Below are 12,481 nucleotides of genomic sequence, written 5' to 3' on the forward strand. Positions count from 1 at the left end.
ATCTTTACTTTTTAAAATTTCATCAAGCATGAGTTAAATTTTATCGAGGACTATGAATTTCATAAGTTGCCTAGCTGTCAATATTTAGAAAATTGTAGGTATTTTTATTAAAACAGGAGTGACATTTCTATTATCAATCGTTAAATTTTAGTAAATAGCATAAAACCTGTCTTGGACCAATATTAAACTTTGCTGACAATTGTTGAATCATCGATCCAACCGATTACGAGACCTTATTGGAAATAAATATACACAGACGGACAGACATCCTGTTATTTTATTATATCAAGTTTTTAATTGTTTTTTAGTCTTCACTTAGTAAGTGGTGATAAGAAAACTGAAAAAAGATTATTTCTAATAAATTCTTAAGTGTTCTTTATCTCATATAATTCAGGGATTTGGGGATAGATCAATCCGTGTAAAAAATGAGAGGATGCATATCTATCTGAGTGTTTGTCTAATATGTCTGTCTGTCTTTGTGTCTTCTATGTGTGTTTTACCCAGAGCTATTTTTAACTGTTAAACTAATGTGTCTCTCCTAAAATTGAAGCTTGAAGATCCAAGTAAGGATTATGTCTCTTTTGGCGTAGGGTACCTCCAAGTCCACCCTCCCACTAGGCTTAACCCTCCCATTCTGAAACTATTCAGTGATCCAAAAAGATATTGGACATCAATCTATAATACAAAGTAGCTTGATGTCTGTCCGTCCGTCCGTCCGTTTGTCTGTCTCTCCGTCCGTCCGTCTGTCCCTTAAGATCTCGGTAACCACTGAACCGATTGGATTCTACTCTTCGGGGTATATACCTATTGGTCCTGTGGTAGTTTTAAGCCCCCCAACCCCCCGAAAAAATAAAAATTCCCCCCCCCCAAAAAAAAAAAAATATAAATTTTCTTGAGAACACATTAGACTATGAGTAGCACCAAGTACTTTATTTTTATTTATTTATTTATTTTTTAATTTTTTAAAATTATCTCATGGGGCAAAGCCCTTAGAGGCCAGGGACGAAGCCGCTAGTATAAAATAAAGTACCTAATGTTGTAATAATGTTGTAAAGTCGGTGATTGAGAGACCACGTTAAAAAATGTTTGTACCAGTATAATTTACATTCTATTGTCTCTTCCCTCCCTGTAAATCATTACATCATTGAATATAATTTACTTTATTTGTATAAAAATAAAATTACTAGAAATTACAAATAAAATTAGACCTATTGTAAAGTAATAATTGCTAATTATTTTTTTTAAATGAGTTAAATTATTATTAGATCTTTTTTGTTGTAAATAAAACGATTTCAGTTGCAAAGCTACTCTAAATGTGATTCTATTTTTGATCAAATTTTAAGGAAGGGAGAGGATATTAGAAAACAAATTTTACTGGTACCCAAAGTTTTATAAATACGCTCTATGATTTAATCCTGTTTTAAGAACAAACTAGCATCTTCAAAACTTTTAAGATATAATATGTATCCACAGAAAGGGTGTTTCTGTTTATCATCATTGGGAATACTTGTGAATTCATTGTTCATGTTCTTATCCCTATAAATTGTATATTCAATTTAAAATGCTTAATTGTTTGTTTTACTATCTTTTATTTTTTTTAATTAACCTTGATTTTTCCCGTCATTTTAATTTGCATGACATATTGAAGATCGAAGATAGTTTTAAGGCATTAATTAATATCTGAGATAATGATAAAATATGAAACTATTTTCATGAAATAGATTTTTAAATCCTATTATATAAAGGTTTTTATTAGCCGGTAGAGATCTCGCTTATTTTTTTTTATTTTAGGGAAGCTTTATATAACTTTAAGGACTTAGGACCGCTAGTAGAGTTATATTGATTGATTAGGTTTGGTGATGATTTAATCTTTTACAGTTTATTTGCTTTGTACAATACTCATTCTTGTCAGCAATAGTGAAAATCAATGACAGGAGATATTTTGTGCTTGAAATCAATTTGAATCCAATACTTGGTTATGTTAAATCTTAAAATAATGGTTACTCCCAGCATCTATCTAGGGGTTCCATAATGAGATATAGAAAAATTCATAATAATTGCCTCAAACATCCGATTTAGATTCAAAGAACACTTAACAGATCCCTCACAAATGTAATTTTTTTGACTGAAAAATATGATTAAGTATTTATAAATTGAAAGAGAGGGGGTAAAATAACAGAAATGCCACACTCAAACTTATATCAATGACATCAAGGGGTGGTTTTCCCCCCTCAAAATTAAAAACAAAACATTAGATTATCCCCTCAAACCTTTAGAACCCCTTATTTTCACACAATCAAAAGTTAAAGCTTGGATGTCATTGGTTGATTATATTCAATTTAAAGTGAAATATATATGTCTATATCTATGATGAAATTAATTAATTAGCCAAGTCTTGCAAAACAATTCTTCTTCAAAAAGATGAAAATAGATTTTATTTCAGTTTCATGAAGAACAAAATAATGAATAATCAAGAAAGCGTCACCATGTTAATAGTTATTTATCGCATCGTATTATAGACAGCTTTCCGCAGATACTAAAATAAAAAAAAGATTAAAACCACTTTTGTTAGTCCCAAGAGGCTAAAGGCACAAACTGGTATAATTTTATGATTTTTATTTAATATTTGTGGAAAGTTGACTGTATTACGATGCTATACATGATTTTTCATTATTGCTGAAATCCAGTTTTAATCCAGCGGTTTCGATGCCATACTGGAAAAATACATTATCTGATAAAATGTTCTAGCCGGTTGTATCCTCCCCGCCCCCCACCCCCCCCCCCCCTACGCCTTTCCGCTTAAGATATGTAATCAAAAGTTGCTTTCCAGAGACGTTAATTTTGCATCAAAATATATATAGTAGCTAATACAAGGAAAACATTTAGAGATAATTTGATAATTTCAAATACATAAATAATATATATTATGATCAATCTTATTTTTTAACAGAGGTTGCCATTTGTCGCTGCGTTGCTTTCATTTTTAATAATACAATCAACCCAATTATTAGCAGTTGTTAGTATTTAGAAATTCTGGAATCAAATACGAGCAAAACTATTTTTGGGATAATTAATGGATACTGCCATTTAAAATTACGGCTAATAAGATTAATTATGTTCATCAATAGCCAGAGGCAAATAACATGATACAATTTTCTAAATATATTTCCATGTCTTTGATTAGGTTATGCAAATTTTGTATAACAGAAAATTTATACTATAATACTGGTATGTTATAAATAGTTGGAAATTTGAATGTATGATCCCTCCCCCCCACTCCGCCGATTCAGGTACCAAATAATTCTGGTGCCAAGTATACATCACTTTTGTAAGGTTATCATTATTGTTATACTTGTTTTTAGAAAAAAGGGATTAAGCATGTAATTAAGTACGACTTAGACATCTTTTAAGAGTATTTCATTTCACAATTTGGTATCTTCCATGATTTGAAAATGATTCAGGCAATATCCAATATCCAATATGTCCAATAATTATAACTATTTTATTACATTTCCTCAATATCTCATTGACTTCCTTTATTTTTACTGTATTTAAAAAAACATTATTTTCATCATTAGAAAATAAAAGTAATCTCCTCCTGTGAAAAACCTTCGCACGCCTCTCATTTTAAACAAATATTCTAAGTAAAATAAAGAACCTTGGGGAATCTTTCAAAAATAAAGTTTGAAATGTAATAAAATATATCTTCTAGCTTTGAAATATTACAACAAATATAGTCATTCATATTTTGAGAAGAGCTTTTTAGTGGAAAATATCTAGAAAACTACGGAAGATTTATTTAGATGACAAGTTAACCAATTATTCAATATTGATTAGCCAACATTTTTTAAGCCTACGAATAAGAGAAAGTTTTTAAAAATACTTTGGGTACCATAATAATTTACAATACAATGACGACAAGCTCATTTTGCTGCAAATGATAGCTGTTATTTTACTTTTGAATTTATGTATTGAAATAGTTTGGATATTTTTCTGACCCTCCACCCTACAGCCTTTAGGTTTTAGTACCCCATAATATAGAAGATCCACAACAACAAATAAAGTCAAAATAGTCCAGTGGTTAGCGTTATAAAGAACAGAAAGATATTCTGCCCGCGTAAACTTGATAAAGATCAAGATTAATCAAGATGCTTAACCTAATTTTTTCCAATAACTCTATCATCATAATAATGACGTTTTCTATTCATATGTCATTATAAATATTAATTACAAAACTATTAGTTCTCAATAAAATACTTCATCATAAATGTATATTGACTATTATAAATTAAAGGTGTTGAAAAAAAGGTTTGTTAAGAAGCTGAAAAAATATATTCAAAATTAAGCAAATTTTATGTAAAGTATTGATTTTTTTCCATGTAGGATGTATGAATTATCCTATTGATTTTAATCTTTTAAAAGATTCTGTTTAAGTGAATATGATCTATAAAGTGCGGCAACTCTATAGTTTGCCAGCGACTACGCTCCTATAGGCCTCTAGGGGCATTTGATGTTGTTAGTGGGGAAGTCGATCCCTACATAGAATTTCAATTTTATAAAGAAAAATTAATACAATGTTTTGTTGTAGGAGGGGGGGGGGCATTTTTTCTAGGGGCAATTACTCCTGGGAGAACCATATCTGTTCAGCGGTTATCGAGATCCTTCAGTACAGACAGACAGAAACACACACAAAGATCATGTTACTTTTGTATAAGGATAATAAGGTTAAATAAACCAATTTTGAACATATGATTTTTAGCCATTTTGACCTCAAATTCTGAAATTTTGAATTTTGAAATATTGATTCTTAAGACAATAAGGTATTTTTTATATTTGTATTATTATCTGTCCCTATTGCTCTGACTGAATACAGCACCTCATTATGAAATTAGATTTGATTATAATAACACCGGAGAAACAATTATTTAATTAATTAGAAAGAGAGAAAGATACAAGTGCAAAACGGTGCGAAGCTGGATATAAAAATAACATAGTATTTTCAATGACCTTTTTCGTCTGCTTCTAAATTATTATTTTTGCTACTTGGCTGTGTTAATAAAAGCTACACCATTGGTTGATTTTCAATGACCCAATAGAAAGGTTGCACAAGGTTGATGCGATGGGGAGATACAGCTATTTAACCCTTTCTCCCTCTAGTGTTTTACTCTATTATCAAAATTGTAAATTTTCTGACTTTTTAAAAAGGCACATATTAAATCTTAATTGAGTTGTACAAACTAGTAGTGTCCAAACATTAACACCAATAATTTTGTTGATCCTAATTGAGGCTTTACATAAATCTATTGACAATTGTCTTATCCTTTAAGATTCCTCAAAATATGCAACTATTAGTTAATTTCATGAAGATTCAGCTTGAACATATGTGGTATCCGCCGAGGATCAATGGCAGACACCGGAGTTCAATTAGATTACGGCAGTGTGACAGACGTGGACACCTTACTATAGAGAAGCTACGCTTCTCTAGCTTTCACTAGATAATGATCAACATCTACTTTCAGTTGTCACTTTATTGAAGGGTTAAGATATACTGGAGTTATATACAACAAACAATAATTACATGGATAGGAATAAATAATCATAACATAAAAGCATAAATAATACATATACAATGGTCAGTTTGGGCAATAATGATTCCCCCATCCCTGGAAAGGGTGGGGGAGAATTAAGAATACAGTTAACCATAATAAACATGACAGATTCAAATCATTAATTCTAAGCGTAGGGAGGGGGTCACTAGACCCCTTCCCCAGGACTCGGGGGAGGGCCATTGACCCTCCACCGAACCCCAGATCAGGGGTGCCATAGACATGGCTCACGGTTGCCGAATACCACAACTCTCCCCTCGGAAGGCTGGGAGAGGGTTTCCCTACCAGACTTCCGACAGTGGTTGAGGCCTTCGGCCCGCTCCTTAGGGCTAAAAATATATACAAACGATAATGATTCAATGGAATCCTAGTGGTGAGTATCTTCTTAGGGTTGATGGGCCCCCAATGTGGGATAGAAGGCAGAGGCTGCCTTGGGTTGGATACGTTGGTCAGCGCCGGCAGGTATCAGGTTTGGTGGTGGCACATTTGTTGCTGGAACGGTCAGCAGGGGGACCTGCGGGTTGTTGTTGGCAGCGGCTGGGGCACTGGCTGCCAGGTTGAGTGTCTGAGCAGCGGCCTGTCCTCCTGAGGGGCCGCGGGGTCTGCCAGAGGGCGGTCCTGGTCTACCTGGGCGGTCATGCCCGCTGTCCGTTGATTTCATAGACACCATTTCCTCGGCTGCTTCCCTGCCGATGGGAATGGCATCCCAGTCCACTGAAAAGTCCCGGGACTTGGCATGGTTGAGCCTGGCTCTAGCCATCGCCTTCTTATACAAGGCTGGGTGGTACAGGAACACTTGTGATATCGCATTCAGGGCTGCCCGGACTCCTCCTTGTGCTGCTGCCAGAGAAATGATGGTGAGGTCCCCCAGCAGTTTGAGGATCAGCAGCAGCAAGCACAAGATGGCGGCGCCATCTCCCCACTCGTGGATGGCTTGTCTAAATCCTGCCCAGACATCCAGGGCTGCCTCTCCTTCCTCCGCCAGTCGGTCAATGTTGTAGGACACTATCCCATGGTCTCCTGTGGCCGAACAGCTGCCTTGCTGAACGCAGGAGCCATAGGATAGGCCGGTCAGCATGGCACTCTTGTATGCTGGGAACGCCAGCAGTTGTTGCCAGTCGTTCAACTCAGCCTGTGAATACAAACCACCTGAACTGAAGTCATCTAAGGGGTCTGTCAACAACTGCTTAGGCGTATCCAGCGGGGGTGGCCTTTTCTTGGGAGCAGGGGTTAACTCTATCCAGCCTTCCTCTGCGTGCACAGTCAGGGGGTAGGTGGAGGAACAGGGAATCTTGGTGGCGTGCTCACTGTATACCCGCGTCACGGCGTCTACAAAACCTGTGGGCTCCACTGGCACTTTGTCCCAACACTCCTTGTGTTCGCGGACAACATACTTGTGCCTTTGGCAGGTCAGCTGCAGCAGGATGTCTCCCCTCAGTACCGAGAACGTGCTCCCCTGGACACGCACCGGGTGGGCCGGATCTAGTTGCTGGAGCTTCCAGCAGTTGGCCGCTACTTCTTCTGCTGCAGTGCTCCTCATGCGGGTTTCCAGGGTGAATCCAATATAACCTGCATGGATCTGTGCTTGGAGGGGAACGTCAACATCCCTGGCCGACACTCGGGGCAGCGCAGCCGCGGCTGGGTCAGCTGCCACAAACAGCGCTGGATGGTTGGTGGCATGGGCCTCGAAGTCGCAGTTCACAATTGAGGTGGGGCTGGTCATGTTGATGAAAAACTGGGCCTGATGGTCAACCAGATATGCATCCCCCACCAGGCTAGGCTGGAGGCTGCGGATCAGCCTCAAGGGGCAATCTCTTCCCAGGTGGTCCCACACGTAGGTTGCTTCCCCAGTGATACAGGACAGCTCAGAATGGGGACAATCGAGGGTCAGGTGGTCAGACTGGGACTCCACCCGTCCATCCTCCACCACATAGGTCTCCTCCTTGACCAGCAGCCGCCGCTCCTGGAGCACTAATTCATTGCGGTAGAGCTGGCCCTCAAAGTGGACGTCCTCCCCCTCGCAACCCACCCCCTCGGGGCTGTTGACGAGGGCGCCCACTACATCAACGGTGAAGAACAGGGGGTGGTTCAGCTGGAACGTCAGTGGCTGGGTCTTGCCTGGCAACGTGTATACTCGGTTCCTGGCCAGGTCTCGGCACGCTTCTGGGTCTATCTTGGTTGGCCTCATGAGGGTGGGGACCGAGGTCACCTTGAGGTGACCCCATACCCCACACCTGAATGTCCACTGGGACACGGTGAGCTGACAGCTGAACCCAGTGGTTTCCCTCACCTTGACTTGCTGCAGGACGTGGATGTCGTGGCCCAGGGGCACCTCCTGGTGTAGGGGCTCCGTGTCACACATCTTTTCTTTGTTGTAAGACGTGACATGGGTGGGGTTGGCACAGTCCCACCCCACCAGGACGTAGCTGGTGGTAGGCCACACGGCTGCCAGCAGGAGGCCCCACAGGACCATCCACCAATGGGAGATGCTTCCAGGTAACCATCTTCCTCGTGCACGCGGCTGGGGATCTCCGGCTCTGGTCCCGGCTGCTTCTTGGGGCTGGACACGGCTGGGCTGCTCCTGGCTAGACACAAATTTCCATTGAGCGTTATCTGTATGCGGCCGAGGCACCCCGATACCCTCCCCAATGACAGACTGGCAAGCGACTGGCGCTTGCCTGGGTGTCGGCTCCCCTAGCCCTAAATGCTCCCTTCCCTGGTCCAAGGCATGCCCAGTGGCATGGGGCTGAAGTGCATGTGGCACAGGCTCGCCCTTACTCAATGCCCTCCCCTGCCCTAGGAACTCAGGTGCATGTGGCACAGGCAAGCCCTTATTTTCCCAATTTTCAATCTCCCCAGCCTCAAGTGCAGGGGGCACAGGCAAGGCTGGGTGTTTACAAGGTTTTGGATTCAATACATTTAACAAATTCAACTTATCCTGATGGTGAGCCGCTGGGTTCCCTTGGCTGGTAGAGGGCTCTGGATGGCATGTAGCTGGACTCTCCCTGCAGGCTGGTGGCGCTGGCTGGCATGTAGCTGGGCTCTCCCTGCAGGCTGGTGGCGCTGGCTGGCTGGGGGTGACGGGTGTCACCCCTTCCTCTGGGACCGCTGGCTCGTTCCAGGACTCAGGTCTCTCGGTGGCGGCGACGGTTGTCGCCCCAGACATCAGGTTGGAGGCTGGCTCGTTCCAGGATCCAGGTATCTCGGTGGCGGCGACGGTTGTCGCCCCAGGCACACGGTGGGAGGCGCTGGATAGCACCCCCCCATCATCCCCGGTGGCGACGCCGGGTGGCGTCCCATACATCGATGCAGAGGTGCTGGCTAGCACCTCCTGCCTCTCTCGTTCAGCGGCTGCCAGGGCCTCCCCATACACCGTCTCAGGGACGCTGGGCAGCGCCCCTCCACTCTTGCTGGGTAGGCTCAGTCGGGCAGGTTCCATCATGTTGAGGCTGAAAGGCTGGGGCCTCAGCACCTCTGGCTCGGCTATGTTGTTGGGCTGTATCAGCTCTGGCCCCAGATGGTTAAGACTGAAGCCTAGGCCAACCCGGTTGGGCTCAGCCGCGCCGCCCAGTACGTTGATCCTGGCTGGGACAGTCCCGAACTGCGGCATCCCATCGGCTCGGTCCGCAGCTCTGGAGGCGGCTGCTTGCGGTGGTGGTGCTGGGGGCGCGCTCCCTTCCATATGGGCCACTCTGCTGGGCTTCCCTGGAGGGGCACCTTTGTCAGCGGTGCGCCTGCGGCTGGCTACCTGGGCCCAGTCAGCTCTACACTCGGCCGCCGTGTGGCCGTCATAGTGGCAACGCTCACACTTGGCAGAACGGTCACGGCGTGGCTGGGTGCGCCTCTCCTCTAGGCTAACTTCCACAGGCGTTGGACAGTCTCGAGCTCGGTGGCCTCTCCCCTGGCATCGGTAGCAGCGGCCTGGAACCTTGTCATCTGGAGCGACCTTCCCCATCTGGTGGAGACCCGGAGCCAAGGAGCCAATCTCCATTGGCTCCGACTCGTCATATTGGGGCAACTGGATGCAGGCAGATCCAGTCAGCCCGTCGGTCGAGTCCACTAAGCACACACCTTCCTTCAGCTGCTTAGTAACCATGGTCACGGTGAACATGGCCTTGCGAGTGTACTCAGGTACACTCGCAATTTCATGGTTCATCATGAGGCGTTTCACATTGGCGTTACGAATTCCACGGTTTAATTCGTCCACCAACAATTCAAGATCCTCATGATTGTAGGCGTCCCTATACAAGGCGCACTTTGTTGATATGTACGCCTGTATAGGTTCTGTCGAGTGTTGCTTGTAGTCCCTAAACGCTTGTTTAAGCGTTTGGGACTCAAAAGCAGGGCGAAATAACAATTCACACTCGGTCTTGACCTGCTCGTAGGTCAAGGCTTGGCCTGCCTCGCCAAACAGATGGGACGCCATTTCCGCCGCTTGCCCTACCAATGACAGTAGTAGGGCGTTGCGGCGGTTGAGGGAATCATGAGGTGGCACGCGGTAAGCCGCCCATGACATCTCCAGTCGGCGGATATGTGCCGACCAGGACTGCTTGGGCGGCCCTCTATACTCCGGCAGATTGCTCAGCATCAGCTTGCGGTACTCGGCTGGGGCCGGCTGAGGGTCATCCTGGAGCCATCCTGGGGCTTGGTCACCTCCTGGGACTTGATGCTGGTCCATTGGGTCAACGGTGAAACGGCGGGCACAAAGTTATACAGGACTACAATGAATGGGTTGTCACTTGAGGCTTCCTAGCCTAACAGCCAACACTGTTTGTATCACTAGGTTGGGAGTTTTAGTTGCAAGGGTATAACTTAGCTGTACTTATCAATAGTTAGGTGTTGAGGTAGATAGATGTTGAGGGTCTGAACTGCTGTCAGGAACTGATTGGGTTTTCCCTTATCACACTAGAGCTAGGAGGAAAGAAACTTGCAATTCTTTATTTGCTAAAAATACCCCTGTTAGATGCTATGGAGTAGCTCTGCTCTGGTGTGAAAGTGTGGGTGTGTGTGTGCGTGGAATCTCCTGTCCTTGTAACGCGCGTTCGCGCCGTCAAATCCGCGCACACGGGGAAACGCGCTCTCACCCTTCAGCTCGCTCCCTCATTGGTCCGCTTCGTCCGTTGGATTTATGATGTTTTCCGCACTTTGTTGCGCCACCCGTGAATGGCGCTCTGTATATCCGATCGCTAGCTCCACACTACAGACGGACTTAGCCTAGTGTGGGTAGGAAGGGGGAAGCGCGTGAGGGGACGGGGGTAACTCCGTCCGTTCCCACTGTGAGGGAGGGGGTAACTGTGTGCTGGTGTAATGGGGCCTCTGCTTCTTAATCTTAGGCTTATCTGTTATATAACCCTGATTGTATTTGTCTTCAAATGGAGAGGGGCCCCCTCCCCTTCCCTTGGAATAAGGGGTGTATTTGTTATTGTGCTGTGGGCTTGAGATTGTTTTGATTATATTACATCTAACTTTTATTGCTGTCCTTATCACAATTGCATAACAGATTTGTTGACCAACTCTGTTCTATTTTTAGCTGTTATCACAATAAACAGTAATCCAAGCCTGTTCTATTCTTAGATTTATCACAACACAACAATTTGTTTGCCAAGCTTTGCTCATAAATCTATTGTTTGGTCATCACATTAGGGTGGTAATCCCTGCAAATGTGATATAATATCTGTCTTCTAGATGGGTGGCTGCGTTGTAGCTTCTCAGGATACTCGGGGTTGACGTAGTTTTTCTCTGTTCTGGTGCACTACACCCGTATGTTAGCTCGCAGCTTGCAGCTATGTGGCATGTTTCAGCCTATCGGCGGCAGGGAATGTCCCGTCCTGCTAGCGCCACTGGTTCGGATCCTGCTATTTCTTGCAGTAAGGTTGGCCTATTTTCAGCCGTCTACACGTATTTGGCTTGTTTCAGCCGGTCCGCAGGCCTGTTTCAGCCCTTTTGGCGCTCAATTCTCCGTTAGATATCAGCGCTGCTCGCGGTTATTCGTCAGATTTCGCTGTTTTGCTTCCACAGCTGCCGGATGCAGAGTTAAACTTTGCTGTCCAGGGTGGGTAATTCAGGTTGCTTGCGTCAGTTTTGCCAGATTCACTGCTGGGAGTACCTTAACCTCAGATGCGCGTCTGCTCTACACTTGTGGTTCGCCGTAATCTCACACAGCTGTCACCAAAGTTGTGGTATCCGCCGAGGATCAATGGCAGACACCGGAGTTCAATTAGATTACGGCAGTGTGACAGACGTGGACACCTTACTATAGAGAAGCTACGCTTCTCTAGCTTTCACTAGATAATGATCAACATCTACTTTCAGTTGTCACTTTATTGAAGGGTTAAGATATACTGGAGTTATATACAACAAACAATAATTACATGGATAGGAATAAATAATCATAACATAAAAGCATAAATAATACATATACAATGGTCAGTTTGGGCAATAATGATTCCCCCATCCCTGGAAAGGGTGGGGGAGAATTAAGAATACAGTTAACCATAATAAACATGACAGATTCAAATCATTAATTCTAAGCGTAGGGAGGGGGTCACTAGACCCCTTCCCCAGGACTCGGGGGAGGGCCATTGACCCTCCACCGAACCCCAGATCAGGGGTGCCATAGACATGGCTCACGGTTGCCGAATACCACACATACAGTGATCTTTAATTACACCAGACTGACAAACAGACGTACATGTTATACATATAGGTCAGCTTTGCCTAAAAAACAGAGATCCATTTTTTTCTATTGAATCTTACCAAAATATGGCTTCCCTAATTTCCATCATAATTATATGGAGCACGGCATCTCTATAATTATCTTTGGATTTAACATTGTTTTATTAATAAATGTATAAGTACAGATATATAATCAAGAC

This window comes from Acartia tonsa, chromosome 6 (assembly GCF_053477335.1).
Source record: "Acartia tonsa isolate MP-2025a chromosome 6, ASM5347733v1, whole genome shotgun sequence".
Classification (NCBI taxonomy): Eukaryota; Metazoa; Arthropoda; class Copepoda; order Calanoida; family Acartiidae; genus Acartia; species Acartia tonsa.